This window comes from Argiope bruennichi, chromosome 7, assembly GCF_947563725.1.
Source record: "Argiope bruennichi chromosome 7, qqArgBrue1.1, whole genome shotgun sequence".
Lineage (NCBI taxonomy): Eukaryota > Metazoa > Arthropoda > Arachnida > Araneae > Araneidae > Argiope > Argiope bruennichi.
Window position 1 is genome coordinate 93,247,457 of NC_079157.1, and position 19,654 is coordinate 93,267,110.

Here is a 19,654-nt window from a genome sequence, read left to right on the forward strand (position 1 = left end):
GTTCGCCGTGCGTGGCGACCCTCTAAGGGTCTAAACCGAAATGTACCACCCGTCTAAACGGGTGGTACATTTCGGTCTCTGATGCATCAATCGGCCGGTATCTCAGATATTTGACTGGGCTGCTCAGGAGGATCAAGCGAAGGGGTTACTCCTTGGGCTTGGCGTTAAGGGTGGTCACTGTCCCCGGGGGTGACTCTCAGCGTATAGGTTCCAGCTAGCGCCATGATAAGCGCTAAGGCTGGGAATGGGCAGAGCCAGTGGCTGCCTTCCCTTGTTGGGCTCCGTGGAAGGCGGTGTCGTCGTGGCCCGAATTTTTTCCCCCCTTTTTGCATGGGTTTTCAGACACTTTGCCATGTTTACCTATCACTGAAGATACTAGATTTCTAATATTACACACACCAGAGACCTTTCATAGTACAAAGATTGATTTCTTCATTTATTGGTGATGTGAAATCTACTAAAAAACTTCCATCCGGGGATCTTCTTATTGAGACCTCATCAAAAACACAGATTGCTACGATGCAGAAATTAACAAAACTTGAAGACTTCCCTGTAGAGGTAACTCCTCACAGGACACTGAATTTTTCTCGAGGAGTCATCTCTGATTTAGATCTTTTTGATTGTTCGGAGAATGAACTCATTCGGGAATTGCATTCCCAAAAAGTTTGTGCAGCTCATCGCATAAAAATTAAACGTAATGGTTCATTCATTCCAAACAAAACATGTCATTCTAACTTTCAGTAGTCCAGAACTTCCGAAATTTATACGTGCTGGCTATATACAATCCAAAGTTAAACCATATGTACCGAATCTTCTACGTTGCTTTAAATGTCAGAGATTCGGACATTCGCAGGGAACTTGCCATGGCAACCGTCGATGGGCCAAATGCTCAGCTGATGTTCATGAAACTTCAGTTTGTAGCTCACAGACCTTCAAATGTTTAAACTGCTCTGGGCTCCATCCTGCTTATTCCCGTGACTGTCCTAAATGGAAAAAGTAATTCAAAACCTGAAAGTTAGAAGAAATATTTCATACGCAGAAGCGAAAAAATTTGTTTTAGACAGAACACCCAAACCTGGCCTTATTATAGTGCCGCCATAAGTTCAACATTAAAATGTACTTGTTCTCAGACCGAATTACTTTTGTGGTCAGTTTTACCACACCGATGCGCAGATGTGAAATTAATTCGTCTATGCATTGGACACACATAGACATTTGCTGTTTGGTGAACAAGCTCCTCATTGTACGAACTGTGGAGTGATTAATTCTATTGCACATATTCTTACTCAATGTTCTAATTTTACTTCTGATCGTTTAACTCACTTTCATTCGCCTATTTCAAATTTACAGGACCTGGTGGGTGAGAAACCTCACTGAAAATTTTTTACTTTTTAAAACCTACTGGTTTCTTTCATAGCATTTAAAATTTATTTTTATTCTTGTGCCAAATCATTATAAATCATAGACCTTTTAAACTTTTGACGTTTTACAATGTATCCTTGTTTTATTTACACCTTTATGATGGAACTGCTTAAATATCCTTGTGGATGACACAACTTGTCCTAAATTGTACCTTGTACCAGAAAACTTAAACTATACCATACCATACTATAGAAAATTCGAGTCAGAACTTAAGTAAACCTACATAACTTCACACAAAAATTGAAATATTTGGGAGGAAGCATATTTTCCATATCTCTTGAAAGGGTTAATGAGCATCAGCAACGTAAGAAGTAACTTTTGTAGTTGCAGATGCGATGATCTGTTCTGTAAACCATTTTGAATGATTTTTGTCATGCATGGTGAAATTATAACAGTACACAAGTCTATAAACGCTATCATGTTAGAAATATAATCCAAATCTTTGCACTATGTATCACATTTGGGTTCATTAAATTTGTGTTATATGTTGTATCATTTTTATTTTATTAATATTATATTCTTTGTTAGCACAATAAGCAGTAAATGAAAAAAAAAAAATTGAACGGATTAGAACCTAATAATGGATAGCAGGTCAAAATTAAACTCTGTAGAGGCATATAGGCAAGCAATACAAGTTTTTTGGGGGGGAAGGGGGATCTGAAATGTTTTGAATACAAAACGAATTCTAAACTGTAGTATATGAATAATAACATATCAATTACTCATTAAAATATCAGCAATTTTGCAATTTCATGGGAAGAATTTTAATTATTTCCCTACAATAAGTATTTGTTTTTTGAATTTGCAATATCAGAGATATTTCATAAAATCAGTTTACATTGAACCAGGATTATACAACATTTATTTATTAATATTGTTTAAATTAAATATTTCCAGAAAATGAAATAGCAAAGCATTTAATTTTTGCTAAGTTTCAAGAGAAAGAATTTTGGCATCTTATTTGTTAGAAAGCTATTTTAATTTAAAAACAAATTTTAACAAAATAGCAAATTGTTAAAAGGAATGAAAAATAAATATTACTCTTTTTTTGCTTCACTATATTATGTGAAGAGATGAAGTTGCAATGTAATGTAAAAGTTTGGAAACTGAAGATTAATATAAAACCAGGACAAGGTTTATATAAAATTAGAGATATTTTAAGAACTTAAATCTTAAAACATTTATTTGACACTGAGATAATCGTCAACAAATGTAGTTGCTGAATGGTACCAACTTTAATTGTATTTAAAACAAATTCACTAATTCATTAATAATTAAACAAATTCATTAGGAGCTAACTAAGTACTATTTATTATGCTTGCATGAAACTTCTGTATAGCTTATTTTAAATATACATAATTTCTCAATCCTTTAAAAAAAATGTAACATGTATGCATTTTAATATCATACGATGATCATTACATTTCTTTAACGAGTAAAATATTGTATTAAAATTGTAAGTGCATTATATGAGGCCTCATACATCTGTATAAAGCCTTCCATAAAAGGATTTTAAAATATTCACCTTTACACGAAAAAAGATATTCAATAGATTGGCATATTTTACCTTCATTGGAATATGAAAGTTTTTGTATTGGATATATATGTTATTGAAAGAACTAATTCAAACCAATTCAGAAAAAAATATGCTGAAATTTTTTTGAAGAAATATAACATGGCTATTTAAAATTACATTATATATATATATGTATTGCAAAATATTGAGTAAAATACAGAAAACGTGTTATTAGAAGTATGTCTTTTATTGAAATTTGGATATATTTTAAAATGGTTAATATGAAATAAAGTAAAAGCAGATGGCATTAAAATATTTCAATGTAAATTCACACACAAACAATTCAAAAATTCACACATATATGAGTTGCTTGATCTTCATAATTTATATCGAAGGAATAGCAATTAAGAATTGCACAAATTGTCGTAACATTATAGTTTGAGGAAGACATTTGTTTGACTAATTCTGCTGAAATTGCTATATAAATAGAAATCAATGTCTGAGTCTATGTAGTTGATTTTAAGAAGTAAAAAAAACAAAAAAAAAAAAAACAATTTTATATTTTTAAAAAACAAATTTTCCTTTTCACTTTGAATATGTTCAATATATGAGTATTTTTTCCCCTACATATTCCATTTCAATGCAAAATAAATAAATAAACAAAAAAAGGGCAATGCTTATTACGACTTGTCATGTAACAATTAGGTAAAATTAGTATTTAATAAGAATGTCAATAATTAGTTGGGCTTAAGTATTATTGAAACAAAAGGGAACAAAAAGTAAAGAGATGAAAGTATTTAAAATTGAGGAAATATGAATATCTGCAGCAATAAAGTTCTGATAGTTAAATATGAACATGATAATCATTGTTAAAAATTATGACTCAATACTTGTGAAAACATGATACTAATAGAAAGCCTTCTTTGCATGTTCTGCACGAAAAATAAAAAATCACTAGAAAATAAAATCTTTGAAATATATTTTTAAAAAAATCATTTATCTAAATATGCTACTTATTTGGTGATACATACAAATATACTTTAAATCATAATCATCCCACATGTTACTGAAGATTTGTAAGTTAATGTAAATGGAATAACATTATGTACATGATAAAAAGAACTATATTTTTATGTTTACTATCCCACATATATCAACAATTGCTCATAAATTCTTTCACACTTCTGTGTCTCAAACCACCTGTAAATTTTCAAAGATTAACCAGACAGAATCTGACACACTTTTCTTTTCATTTCCAAAATGTAAACATACACAATCAATCACGTTTGCACGTTAGCCAATCACATGTACGATTGCATTGCTCATATACATGGATATACGTAGCGGCTTTCTTCCGCAAACTGGGATTGGTCAAAAGAAAAGTGAATTTTGGTACACATTCTGGGGTACACATTTCCTCCAATCTTCCTCGTTCCGCAAATGTTCGCTGGGAGAAGCTTTGCTTCTTCGCTGATTCGCCAAGAACCCGCCTTCTGATCCCTTTATGGACAGAATAGTTTTCATAGGTCTATTTTTAACTCCAAAATTTTTATTCTATGAGGAAAAAATGATTCGGTATTAAACTGACTTCCGAAATATAATGAAATATTTTGAGTCAAGATTATTTTAGAGTATTTATACAACCCAGTTGGAAATAATAATTCAACTATTTAAAAAATTCAATAACGCATTGAATAAACGCAACGCCTTTACGAAATGGTAAAACTGTCCCACACAACCAATGAAATGCTAAAAGCATGCATTTTTCGTTTCATCCATACTTGAAAAGTTTATTCCTCCAAGAGTTGGCGGCACTGCCGGTGTCATAGTATCTGGAGATTCATGTGGTCCCAGTGTCATACAACTTGGACATATTCACTCGGAGAAGATGTTCCAAAGCAAGCTGAAGGACTTGGTATGGCGTAAGCAGATGGACTGAATATACCATCCTTACTGAAAAATATATGATAACTAATAACAACGAAAAAGAAATACCTACTTAAAATATAGATATTTCAGTATACAGTATAACCTTGCTTTTACCTTTCCCGTCGTTCATAACCATTTCTTTTTATCTCCTCAGATTCAATTTAAGTAGTCATTAACATTAGTGATTTCACATTTTTTCCCAGTTTCCACTACACTTTCTTTGGCATAGGACCGGATTACTAAATAGTCAAAGTACGATATTTCCTAGTAGACCGCAACTTTATGTAGTCGAAAGATTAATCTGCCTACTTATTTAATATATTTTCGAAATAACTCAATTTTAATGCTTTCCTTCAGTTTGCAAGGGTCGCATATTTGAACTCATTCAAATTAGACTGCGCAAATGTTCAAATTTATGTTCGGGAGTTGGCATCCCTACACACTGTGAAGCGCGGCACAGGCTGCACATTCAATGGATCTTGCAGTGATATTTACGATTTGCTCTAAGGAAGCTGAGCCATAAAGTCCTCAGTTCCTAAACAGGTAGATAATGATTCGATTACCTTGCTCTATTTTCACTCAAAAAAATACTGCTAACTACACTTGTATCTTAATATGAAATTCCCTTCATATTGTCAACTGTTTTCAATATTTTGCTAACAATCAGTGTATATTAGCAGTATGATCAGCTGTTTGTAAGTATTATTTTGCATTATTATTTACTAATTTTAATGACAATGTCTTGCATTGCATTAGAATATTTGTGTAAGTTAAATAATAATAATAAGTATTTTTCGATTTGTTTTTTGAATTGATTCATCATTTCATTTAATTCAAATAAATAAAAAGTTAAAAAAATGTTTATTTTCTTTAAATTCATTTCCATCCTCTTTTTTAAACAAAATAAGCTCAAATTAATTATTTTTATACCAGAAAATGAAAGAGCATTCAATTTCTACTCATTAATTTTGTCCCACAATATTTTTCAAATTGCCATTAAATTGATTGGTTATTAATAAATTATAATTTACTACTCATTAATAAAAGTTTTGTTTAGTGATTAGGGAGGAGTTGGGAGGAATGGGACAGATGCATTTACGTCTAAATAAAAGATTAGAATTTACTTCTGGTTGCTACATTAGATATAATAGCAATAACTCCTTGCATGATCCTGATTGTTATGCTAACTATAACATTGTTTGTGTTTCAAATAAAAAATATGATTTTTATGCTTCAGAACTAAATACAAATTCTTATTTTTTCAATTCCTACTATTAGCTCACTCTCTCTCTCTCCCTATATATATATATATATATATATATATATATATATATATATATATATATATATATATATATTGTTCAAATTTTCAATCGTTAATAAAATACTTTTTATTCATCCACTCAAGTTCAAATACATTTTTTAAAACTTGTAGTGAATGACACTTGATGTTAATAAGATTTTTTTTTCAAATATTAATTAATTAAATTTGACCAATAATTTCTATTTGGTCGCCAAATCCGTTGCCAATTTTTTCACCAATTTTGTAAGTATTTCATAAAAAGTAACTAAAATAAAAAAAAAATTGTTGACCTAAGAACGAATTGATTTAAAAAATTTTGTTTTATATATTACTTATTCACTATTTTTTGTTGTTGTATTATTTGTAAAATTTGAATAAAATATTTTAAATGAATAAAGTGGGAGAAATGGGACAATAACAGTTAGGGAGAAGTAAGACATGCTCAGTTACATTTCAATACATTTACTAAATAGCTAAATATGCTAGCGATGAATGATTTTAATTTTTCTTAATGTCTTAATATTGTTTAATAAAATTATTTGTTGATGTGTTACAATGCAATAATAAGTTGATGATTTTAAATTTACTTAAAAAGTATACATTATTATGTTTAAATTTATATTATATATATATATAAAGCAGTAATGTACAGCATAAAAAAGCTGAGTTTCCAAACCAAAGCAAAATAACCAATTAGTTAACCAAGACAAAATAAAATTCCACTCTTTTTCAAAAATTTTCTTAAGAGTACCATTGTCTCTAAACATGTTTTGTTATTCTTTATTTTTATTAATAACTGTATCTTATAAAGTATGAATACATACTGTGGATCATTCTGTAACATTTTACATAAAAAATTATTTTTTTAACAAAATCATGTTTGTATCTTAATTTCAACTAAGGGACATTCTAATGTTAATATAGTAAAGTAATAAGCAATATAATAAAAAAAATAAGTAATGAAAAAATAAGACTAAGTAATAAAAGTTATTTATTAAAACATTTGTCACCCTAAATTAAAAAGAATTACTAGTTTTATATTTTTTTTAAATGCCAAAAATGTGGGAGAAAAAGCACCCAGAAAGAGAAAAATATATTAACTAATGACATATTGCAATCAGTGGAAATGGTTGTAAAAGAAAATGAAAGTTTTTCACATTTTCCATGCTATTTATTAATTTTAATTTTCTCAAACCTTGTCCCATTCCGCCATGAGTCATAACTCCCTCATATAAGGATGTTTAGTTATATTAACGTCCCGTTTAAAGCAACACAAGGGCTATCATGGGACGGACCTCATAATTTTGAACCGCGGTCAGATGACGAGGACAACACCTGATCTGGCACCCCCCCTCTCCACACCACACCAGGGAGAGGATGTTTGGTCGTGACGAATTTAATGTGCAACAGACCCCCTTGCACGATGGTTCTTCTTATTGTATTTTTTTAAATAAAAGAACATACAGTTAGATTTTTATAAACTGCTCTCTTAATAAGTCTAAATTAGTGAATTAAAAAAAAATGCAAAATCTGTCCCACTCCTCCCAACACTTCCCTACTATTACAATGAAAGATATTATGTGATTATCTGGCATTTATACTAAATGAGTTTTAAAAATAAATGAAATAAAATCTCTATATAATAAAGTTGCTAATAATAAAACTGTTTAATATGCATTTAATAGTTGTTAAAATTGTAGAAAACCTACAGATGATATATTTTTAAAATTTATTGATGTATGTGTTGATTTTATGAGATCATATGTAATTTAATCTTATTTAATTAGATTTGTATATCTCTATCTACACTTAAATCAATCTAAATTTGTTAACATCATGAATCAATATTTTTAAGTTAATTTTTTATGCAACTAATCATTGCTAATAATTTGAATTTTCTTTTAAATTTCACTCAAATATAAAACTTCTGAAAAATCATTGAGTACTTTTCTTGACACATAAATTTCAAAATTCGTTTAATTTAATACAGTTCTATTTGAATATTTGTGCAAATATTTTCAGTTACACTTCTACTAAATAGTGAACAAATTAATTTTTATATGGAATTGGCATACTGCACTTTTCACATACTCAAGAAAATAGTTTAGAAACTAACAAATATGTGCAAAGATAATTGAAAGAATTTAAAAGCACTTGGAACTCATTTCATCAACTCATTTAACTACTATGGTCTTCAAGTAATGTTTGTTAACATCTATAAAATATTTTAACTTTTGATTTTCTAGTAAAAATTTCTTTTTATTGTTACCAAATTTTCTAAGTCCTTCAGTATGTGAAGTCACATAAAAAGATTCTTCCACAACTACTATGAAATTTCAACCTTGGAATGTTTAAAATTTAAGAAAAAACCGTTCCGCCTTCTGATGGAAATCAAATGGATTATCGTTCTGGAAAAGCCAACATTTTTTTTTTCTTTTGCCATTGTTGTAATATGAATCCATCTATTTATGGAATGTTAAAAATCTTTGATCCTTTAGTTATTTTTGTTTTGAACAATGTACTTCTTGATTATTGAAATTTAATAAGAAAACACCCTCTCTTAACAAATACATTTTTGAATTTCTTTGTCATGCCATTATAAATTCTAATTAAATTGAACTTTATTCTGATAAGAAGTTCCAAGATTTCTTGCTTAATACATAACTCCATAAGCTCTACTCCATTTCTGGCTTAAATTTTACAACATTACAAGTTACAAATGTTTATAATTGGCTTGAGAGTTACTTAGAATAATTGGCAATGCTTTGAAGCTTAATTTAGTTCAAGATTATATTCTGAATATTTTGTATACATTTTTATGATCTCCCTATTGAAATATTTTGTATACCTATTCTATCCTGAATCTAGTTTTTTTCTTATTTTGATATTTGTATCATATTTGTGTTAATCTGACTACATTTTTGAATGAATAAAGTATAATTCAAATTGAATCTAATGGTCAGTATAGAGTATGTAATTTAATTCTCTTTTCCTTTTGAAAGACACTGATTGTTATTTAATTTTCCCATTAGTATGCTTCTCGAGAAGGCTCGAGAAAGAACATCTCTGAAAATCCATATATCATTAAAAGACTGACAACCCTTGCATTTTGATATTGGTACAAAAGGTTAAAAACATTTATTGAATATGCTTTAGAAAATAGTTTATGTCAAATTAATGCATATTCACTAATAATGGCTTTCTTTCTAATACCTACAGTATAAAAAATATAACTTTAATCACCTAATTTTAATTATCAAACCATCAAATGAATGATTTATAATTTTAAATATATTTTCACAATAGTACTATATCAAAATAAAAAGGGGAAAAAAAGAAAGAAAAAAAAACCTGATGGACAAACTATTGGAGATGGAGTCTGTTGATATGGCTCATATGTAGCATCTGAACTACATGATGCATTTGCAGGTGTCAATAACGAGCCATCTGAATGTTCAAAAGTTGATGGTGATGAAGCAGATTCATTATATGGATAATCAAAGGTGTCACGGCTATACAAAATATATATCAACATGTTATTAAGTTACAAATTACACATTATTTACTCATGAAAATAGTTAAATTAACATTGATTCTCATTCCAATCCACTATAAGTAAATTTAAGCATAAATTTAGATATCTCAGATTTCCTATAGATTTGCAAATGAATCAAAGCAACTAATTCACAAAACAGAATCTGCCACGTAAATCGAAAAAATCGAGATTTAAAAAAAGTTATGTATGTTTAATATCAGCTCATAAATTTCAATGAGCAATTACTTAAAATTTCAAAATCAAACTTTATAAAAATATATTAGAAACAATTCATAGTATATCTAAAATCAACTTTAGTTATCCTTATTGGTACCTAATTTTCTTTATAGATTTAATTATGTAAGACAATCTAAAAGCATATTTTACTCAGTGGAACAAATTTAAGTTAGAAAATTAATTTATATGAATATTTCAATATTCTTACTTTGCAGGTGTATTAGCATTAGTAGGATCCCATGCACTCCCATAGCTAGGTGTACGATTTCCTTCATGCAAGGGTGTTTGACCTCCGTAGTGTGGTGTGCGATTGCCAACTAAAATTTTTAAAAAATGTTCAGTTCAAAAATAAGAAATTAAACAGGAAATAAATGAAAATTATGTAAAAAAATATTTTTAAAAAAATTTAAGCCTTGAAAGATGTTTAATGTCTGAGCAGAATTAATAGAACAAATTCTTATAAACAATTACACAAAAATAACTCCAGATTTATTGTTTTATCTTCTGTTCTCATATTAAACCATTAAAAGAAAATGTTATAACTCACCATCATACTGAGGTGTGCGTGAACTGTAGATGGGTGTTCTTGAACTATACATTGGAGTTTGGCTGTAGTTTGAAAGATTTCCTCTGGTGGAACCACTATAAAGTATAGCAATCTCTATACATATAACTCATAAATTTAATACATATATTTAAGTTAGAAAATATATGTTTCTTATATTTTCTAAGTAAATTTATAAGTTATTTATATTTTTATGTAAATTTATAAGTTTCTAGTATAATAAATAAGAGAAATTAACATTATTTACCCAACAATAATTAGTCTAGATCTATCCACAGATATAGTCTGGCATTTAGAGTGGAGCTCTACACGAGCAGTAGTTTCAGTGCAATCTTTCACAATTCCAATGTGACCAAACAGAACATAGAAAAAGATATTTTAAACATATGAAAATTTTAAATAAATTCTAACATTAATACATTTCACTTCATGAAATTAATCTCTGTTTACGAATCAAGAATTTATCTTTTCATAAAACATTTAAATCATTTCAAAATTACTTGAAATAATTCAGCATCTTTTTAAATGGTTATGAGTTTGCATAATAATAGGAGAGAGTTTTTGAAAAGGTGATTGTAAGAATATTATGAATATTTAAAATACTTTTTTCCATTTCTATATTTGTAAGTAAAATTGGTTTGATTTAAAAATTTCATTGAAGTCTGTTGAATAACTGCTTTGTGATTCCTCTCCCCTTGATATGCTTACTAATAAAGATGAATGTGTGTGTATGTGTTTCCTAACTTGGATAACTATCTCATGATTTTTCTCTCTCTGTCTCTACTAATAATAAAGATTAGTGTGTGTGTCTGGATAAATTTTGGTGTTCTGAAAACCGAACCATTTGAACAGAGCTTAGAGCATATATAATTTGCATCTCCAAACAATTTTTTTTTTTTTTTTTGAAATTTTAATATAAAAGTTAAGCAAAATTTCACTGTTTCTCCCATTAATTTTTTAAAATATTAGATCATTAAAATTATTTTTATATCATCTTGAAATTCAATAAAATTATCTTTTCAATTATACCAGCATTTTCCTCTTATAATTTATTTCCAATTTTTAATCAATTTTTTAAAAATATTTTGAGCATATTTTACAACGATTTATTTCATTGTTAAAGCAAAACTCAAATAATTTTCATTATTGCTACTATTAATTTATCCTTTCTCCCCCTGTTATTGATTAAAATATGAAAATCCCAGGTAGCACATCCTATTGCATAATATTATACAATATTGTACAATATTTGTGTGCTACTAGGGATTTGGCTAATATTTAAATGTTCAGTAGATTTCAATATATGGTATGCTTTTAATAGAATTTCTTTTTGCATTTACAATATATTATATGCATTTGCATATCAAGATTTAACTTCAGAATAAATCATTGATGAAAAGTTTTTAGAAATGTGTCCATTTTCAAATTTTTATTTCATTTTGTGCTCTTTCTTATGGTATAATTAATTATGGTATAATTAAAGATATGGATTGAAAATTAGAGAAATGCATTCTACAATGAAGAGGGCAGCGTAAAGGTTCTAAAATGAAATATGTTTATCAGATTTTGAAGATATGTTTATCAGATTTTTGAACAGCTCGTTGAGTATCTTTTCTCTTTGAGATACTCTGTTGCTTTACTTTAATAACCTTAAAATGTGAGAAATATTAATTGCATATTGATTCCATTCATAAAACAATTCATACTTAAAATTATTTATTAAAAGAAGAACCCCAAAACTTACATTTCCTTGCATATTAAGGATGTGAAAATATTCTTTCTCAAGTCGAATAATAACACCAACATTTTGGGAACTGTAAACAAATAAAACAGTTTTGTACTAAGCCACATATGAAAAACTAATGCTAACATATCTGCCTGAATCACTTAAAAAATTTTTCTTAACAATTTTTTTTCATTCTATCTAAATATATATTACCACCACCAAAGAACATACAAGAAAAATGAATTATAAATATATAATTGGTTTTACTGGTTGTCTTCTCTTCATGACCAAGTAGCTGTTTTCTAAACTATTACAGTTAGACAAATATTTCCTATTGAAAAAATGCTTTAAATGGCCTAAAGAATTTTGTGTTAAATTGCTAATAAATAAGTCAATAAATATAATTCTAAATAAATTTAAAAGCCATATTTGGTCTTATTTTAATTTAAAATGCTAGAATGTCAGAAGAACTTTACTAAATATGACTGATGAGACTTTATAAAAATTTAGACTTCAAAAATTTTCAGCATCATATATATTGACTCAAACAATACAAAATATAATACCTTACATCAATTTAAATATTATTTCAATTGAAATTTATGCCTATATCTAATGGTTTAGAAATCATTTGTTGGGCCATGATTGAAATGTTCTCTTTGTATAATAACATTTTTAAACATTCAATAAAATATTTTTAGATTTTAATTAGAATAATTTTTAAAGGTATATTACCTGTACTTCACAATAATAAACTTATTTTCTGGCAAACTTTCTTTATTTTCTAATAAATTTTTATCTGGACTGACTTTCTAATGTATAATAAAGAGGAATGGAGACATCTTTCCATGGCCATTCTCTCTAGTAGAAAGAAAGAAAAGTGTGCCAAGATGCTCTCTGTTTCCAAAAAAAACCCCCAATACCCACATTTTTGTAAAGTTGTGTTAAAGAAATATCTGACTAAAAAACTAATATTGAAATAGAAGGATAAAAATCCTGCCTATAGACTGATTTCTTAAACAGCATTATTTAAAAACTGGCAAATTAGAATGCACTTGTCAAATATTTGGTTTTGGTAAGATTGACTGTTAAAAAGTTTTCTTCCAAACAAAACACAAATATGCGACAGTTCCCCCTAAAAGACTTTCAGAATGGCAATCTAATATCACATTTGGAGTTAAGTCATATTTCTATCTCATTACTAGCAAAATATTCCAGATACCCATTTGAGTTTTGCTTCAGGTCACTCTGACTAACAGAAGCTGTCACATCTTCCTTTTATCATGAATCTTTGGTTCATGAACTTTGCTTATGAAAAACTAAGTAGGATTAATCATAAATACAAAATGCAGCAACTAAAAAAATAATCCTAATTTTAAAATAATATTTTTAATCATGTGTTATATTCTTTTTTATACATTATAATTAGCTTCAATCCCATCTTGAACTATGGTCATAAAATTTAAAAGCTACATTTTATTTTTTTTTAAAAAGCAAAGACAACTGTTTTATAAATTGAATTATGTTATTTTATTCAATTAAAAATATATATATCTTAAAGCAAAACTTACATACTCTAGCAAAACTAAATCTCCCCATTCAAATTGCCCCATAGAATCAAGACCAGTGGCCATGTCAGTACATAGTTGCAGATCTTGTGGAAGAACTTTAAGCTGAAATAAAATACAACAATAAATTTCATATACAGTTGCTTAATCTTTCAAAATGTTTGAAAATCCACATAATTTAAGATAAAATTTGCAGCACTCTAAGCAAAAAAAGTAACTTAATTTCCAATGTTTATTCTAGAAACAAAGAGAATTATCTATTTTATAACAAATATTTTGTAAAAAAAAACGATTGAAAATGAATTATGGAAATTTAAAATTGAAACACTTCACAAGAAAAATATATAATTCCAGAAATTTTTAAATGTAAGTATGAAAATGTTTGACACAAGAATACAAACCTCATGCATAGTAAGATCAGAAAAGAGTAAAATTACATGGTCTTCAACTCTCACAACTAAACCAGTATCTCCTTCATAGGTTCCAGCTATAACTTTTACATGATCCCCAGTTTCAAAGTATTTCTCCAATTCATGAGATTGAAATTCTAAAGGATCCTGCAAAACAATTAAAAAATTATCTTCAATCTACTTAAAATGATTTTTTAAAAGTATAATTTGAAATAGTTTCAGAAGCAAAGCCTAACTAAGGCAGGGGCATATGCGGCAGTTGCCCCGAGCCCCCTACATCAGAGCCCACAAAGTTTATTTTACCTTTCCTTCTTTAATGAACTTTTTTAAAACAAAATATCAGTGTAGTGTAAAATCCGTCAGTTTTATATTAGCTTCTTAATCTATCGTATGAACACAAAAAAAATGTATATTTTATAGATTTATTACGAAAATCTATATTTCGTAAATATAGAGGGGAGCTCCGAAAGAAGTTTTTGGCCCAGGTTCCAATTAGACTAAGTCGAGCCCTGTTCAGAAGTACATTAAAATAAATATTTCTAATTGATTTTTGAATTTGAGAGTATTCAAATTCATCAAAATAGAAGTTAAAAATTTTCTTTCGCTGGCCTTAATTATTTAAACAGGATATTATAATTAATGTAACAACCAATTATTAATTAAGCTGTAGGAAAATTTGTTAGCACAATAGATTTTTAAGTATAAGGTCTCAAAAATAACATTCTAAACTAATAAGTTATGTAAATTATTTTTTCTCTTAAAAATTATTTTTTACCTTTAACCAGTAAAATAAAAGGAAAGAACATTCTTATCTTAAATGAGCCACTGTATATGTCTTAAAATAAAATTTCAGAAGATTAAAACAGTTCTCAAAAATATATGGAAAAAATGCATGTAAAACGATTTCATCTACCTTAAAATTGTATTAAACTGCTTTTAAATAAAACATGAATAAATTTTAAATGAATGCAATTTAAACAACAAAAATAATTATTTTGTGATTTTAAATATAAAGAGAATATTTGAAGTTAATAATTACCTTCAAATCATCATGACAGGCTAATATAGTGATTTTGTTACCATTCACAGCTATAACTTTCCCTCGAAGCTGCATCAATTCACCTTCATATACTTTAACATTATCGCCAGGAGAAAACCTATGACTTGATCCATTTTCATTGACTATATTTTCATCAAATTAAGGAAACATATTCAATTTAATTTGAACAAAATTTCATTTGAATATTTTGTGCAGCTACTAACACTATTTTAATTAGGAAAATTTTTTAACATCAGATTTCAGTGACCTTTAACATAATCTGAGATAAATTAAATTTTAAATTCAATATTCCCATTTAAAATGAAAAAAAAAAAAAAAAAAAAAAAACATTTTTTTAAATAAACTTTTCCATGTTGCATATTTTTTATTTAGAAATTTACAAAATAATTTGTGAAATAAAAAAATAAAATAAAGACATGGATTAATAGATTTAAATCATTATTTCAATCTATTTCTACATAGTTAATGATTATTTTTTTTCCCTATAAATAAATCGTTTAACAATCTAGATATAGATATTGCTTGTACAAATTAGTATGATTGCTTGTACAGATCTTGTACAAATTAGTATGATCATTTTTCATTCTATTAATAACTGCTTAAAATATATTCTTTCTAAAAAACTTAATTTTATATAAAAACTATGAAATAAATTTTCAATAATATAAAATATTAATTAATAACACAAACTAACTTAAAGCCTCACCATTAAGATGAAAAGGGATTCAAATTCTTTCAACTCTCAAAGGAATTGAAAGAATTTGAATTTTTATACAATGTATACATACCTAATAAATATTATACGATATATATATAATATCTTATTTGGTTTTTCTTTATAAATTACTTTTTAAAAAAAGACTTAAAAAAAACTTTTGTAAGAAGGTAGAAATACATTTTCATGCAGTTTTCTCTATAATTCCATATTTTGATATTTCTGCTACTACATAAATTCGACATTCTAACATATTTAAATATTTTGAAGTACTTGCAAAATACTTTCAAAGGATACATTCAAATAACATTTGTGAGGGATCCTTTTCCTCGGCAAATTTCTCGAGCTCCGAAAGAGTAGGCTTCACACCATCAATGATCTAAAATAAGTTTATTTAATTATAGGATTTCAAAATTTAATACTCACCAAAAATATTTGCAAAAGAAACAGATTTTTAAAATTTCTTTACCAAGGCTGATTGGGCAAAATTCTTGTAAAGGAAGCCTTTATGACTGTAATGATTATTTTCAAACACTGGTAAATCTCCATTAGTTATTTCTCCACCAAGTGCTCTAAAAAATTAAGGTTACAATGAAGAATTTTCTTTTATCTATACTACTTAAAGAAATCAATAAATGCACATTTCCATTGAATAAGGTAATATGTCACACCTGACGGCATCAACATCAAAAAATTTTGCTGGAGGCCTTTTTTCTCTTTTACGTTTCTCTGGTTTCTAATAAAGATAAATAAATTTGCATGACACTTAATCTGTGTTTTTAACTTAAGTTATAAAACCAGTACTATATTTTTAAAAAATAATTTTTTTTCAATATGATTGGCAACCAAAGTCTTACGTTTGTTCTCAATGCTCCACGTTTTCTGGTATAATCAATCCTGGGAATAAGCTTCAATTGCACAGTATTATTAGACACATTTATGTAATCAACCTAAGTAAAGAAAATATTTATTATATACAATTTCAAAATAAGTCTGACAAAAAGGATCAAATAATAAGAAAAATAGTATACAAAAGTACTAAGACTTACTTGTGCTAAATCATCTTTATATATTCTTCTCTTTAATCTTACCCATTGATTTTGTTTCAGATTAGATCTTCGTTTAGTAACTCTTAAAACCTCTGTCATTTCTTTGATGGCTACCATCTATTATTAAACAGTACAAAAAAAAATAGTTTAATTTCAATGTCGGTTAAAAGTTATTTAAGCAATTTTGGAAGTTGTTATCTAAGATTTTTGAAGCTTTTTTAACCTTTTGTAAAAGAAAAATTTTAATAATTTATATGCATGTAATTTCCATTAACTTATTTTCTTTAGGATATTGTTTCATAAGAAGCATCAAATTAAAGAATATTCATTGATACAGGAAAAAGTAATAGAGTAATTAGAATTCAAAACTATAAAGACAGATTCACAAAAATCAAATATGCATTTTACAATTAACTAACATTTAATGCTTTAATTCCTGATTTTATATAACAAATAAGTGCTACTAAATCTTAAATTGTTTTCATGAATTCAATACTTATAAAGTTTTTAATCTTTACATTATATAATTATCTCAATGCAAGTTATACCTGTATATATTTTTTACAATTTAGAGTACATATTTTTAAGAAACAAAAGTTGATGATTAAAGAAACATTATTTTAAAAATCATTATTAAAGTAAATAGTAATTGGAAAAATAAACAATATACTGAAGCAAACAGATGTATTTCAACTAAAAATATTAAAATGTAAGAAAGACTTACAATTTGTTGGTATTGTCCAATTCTTAAATTTGCAATTCCACTTAGACTTCCTTCACATGAGTTTGTTTGTAAGCTTCAATGTAAATATAGCCTTTAACACCTTCAGGGACTATAATGCTTTTGATTTGCAATGGCTATATAAAATTTATATATTTATTAATAGTTCAGATTATATAAAATATATTTAATGATTTTTTCCTAAAACATTAATATCAGAATCTTATTTAATTATAATTAACTAGAAAGTTAATATTTCTATCAGAATATAGAACAAGAAATTTTATTTTTAAAATAGTATTTGAGATTACATATGGGAATATAGATAAATATACTTAGTATCGCAATTAGAAAATAAGCAATGAACTATTTCACCTTTAATGAAAGAATTTATTTTTAAATTTCTGTCTAGTTAGATATTTGTACTATAAATGAATTTTTCAAGGCAAAGGTCTTAAAAAAATTGCTTTCTTTAATGCTGTCTTATTATTTCTCTTACAATAGCAGGTAGGGGAATTAAAAAAAATAGAAAATTCTTTGTAATAAAATGTTAACAGAAGTTAATGGGGACGAGTTTTGAAATGACGAGATTCTTAAACAGAATTTATTATCTATTATTTGCTTAATTTATTATCTAATTGTTCATATGATTATGTTCTAAGAGTTCATAATTTGGAAAGACCTTTATATGTGGTAATCGATTTCGTTTTACATTTTAATCTCAAACCTTCAAATAATAGCAAGATAAAATTTCCAGGGATCATTTTGGGACTATTTCGCTGTTTATCAAATGCTGATTTTGTAATTAGTTCTAATGATAACATATTGTAACTGGCTAATATAGATGATAAATGAAAATCTAAAAATTATCAATAATTCTGCAAAAATCAAGTTAACATTTTAGTATGTTGTATTAGCCAAGTTTATGACTGTTCCAACTTTGCAGAAACTGAAGTAATTTGCTGCCATTTAAAATTGGTCCTTTATATCTGTAACCTTTAAGTTTTTCTTGTTTTATTTGCTATATAAATGGATTAAAATATATTTTGTATGTACTTGCATACAAATAAAATGCTAATAATATAGTATATTTTTGCTAATTCAGTCATCAGTTGAAACAAATTGTTTACTTTTGAAAAAAATCCATTTGGGAGGTAGAAGTTAAAATGCAGATAAGAGTGACAAGTAATCCAACCTTATGCAATAAAATTACTCTTGCAGTTCTTTAACAATACACTAAAGACATATCATTTATGGCTATATTTTGTTACATTTGTTTATGTTTGAGAACAATTGCTGCTCTTCTAATGGAAAAGTACAAAAGATACTAAAAAGTGCATTTTTAAAAGCTTGTCAATTTACAGCTTATTTATTTGAATAAAATAAAATTGTATTGTAGATGATATTTATTAAATATATCTAATATGCAATCTCTTTTGAAAAAAAAATCAATATTTTTTTCCTTACATCATCAGTGTGTTGTTTAGCAATATCTTTTTGCATTAATTTTAATGCAGTTGCTTTTTCTTCTCCAATTCGACATTTTACTAACCACAGATTTGGATCCCTGCAATATTTTAAATTAAAATTTATGTATCAAAAACAAGATATTGTATAACATATTATCAATACATAACAAATAATATATCACATAATTGCAATATTTTGAATCAGAATATGATTCTTTAAAACTTCAAATTCAACAAAACTTAAAAGATATCTCATAAAATACATCAGAATATACAATTTACAATAAAAGAAATTAATGGTCAGTGTGGCATTGTTGTTTGGTGAAGAAATTATTTTGATAAATACTCCATTATACCAATGATATCATTCAATATGATTAATGACATAATTGCTATTGTTTTTCATTATTGAGTTCATTACATCACAAT

At 27.0% G+C, this 19,654-nt stretch overlaps 1 pseudogene; it reads right to left on the reverse strand.

Moving 5' to 3' along the window:
- The window catches only part of LOC129975477 (transcription elongation factor SPT5-like), a 41,332-nt pseudogene that overhangs the window by 15,981 nt on the left and 5,697 nt on the right, over nucleotides 1–19,654 (reverse strand).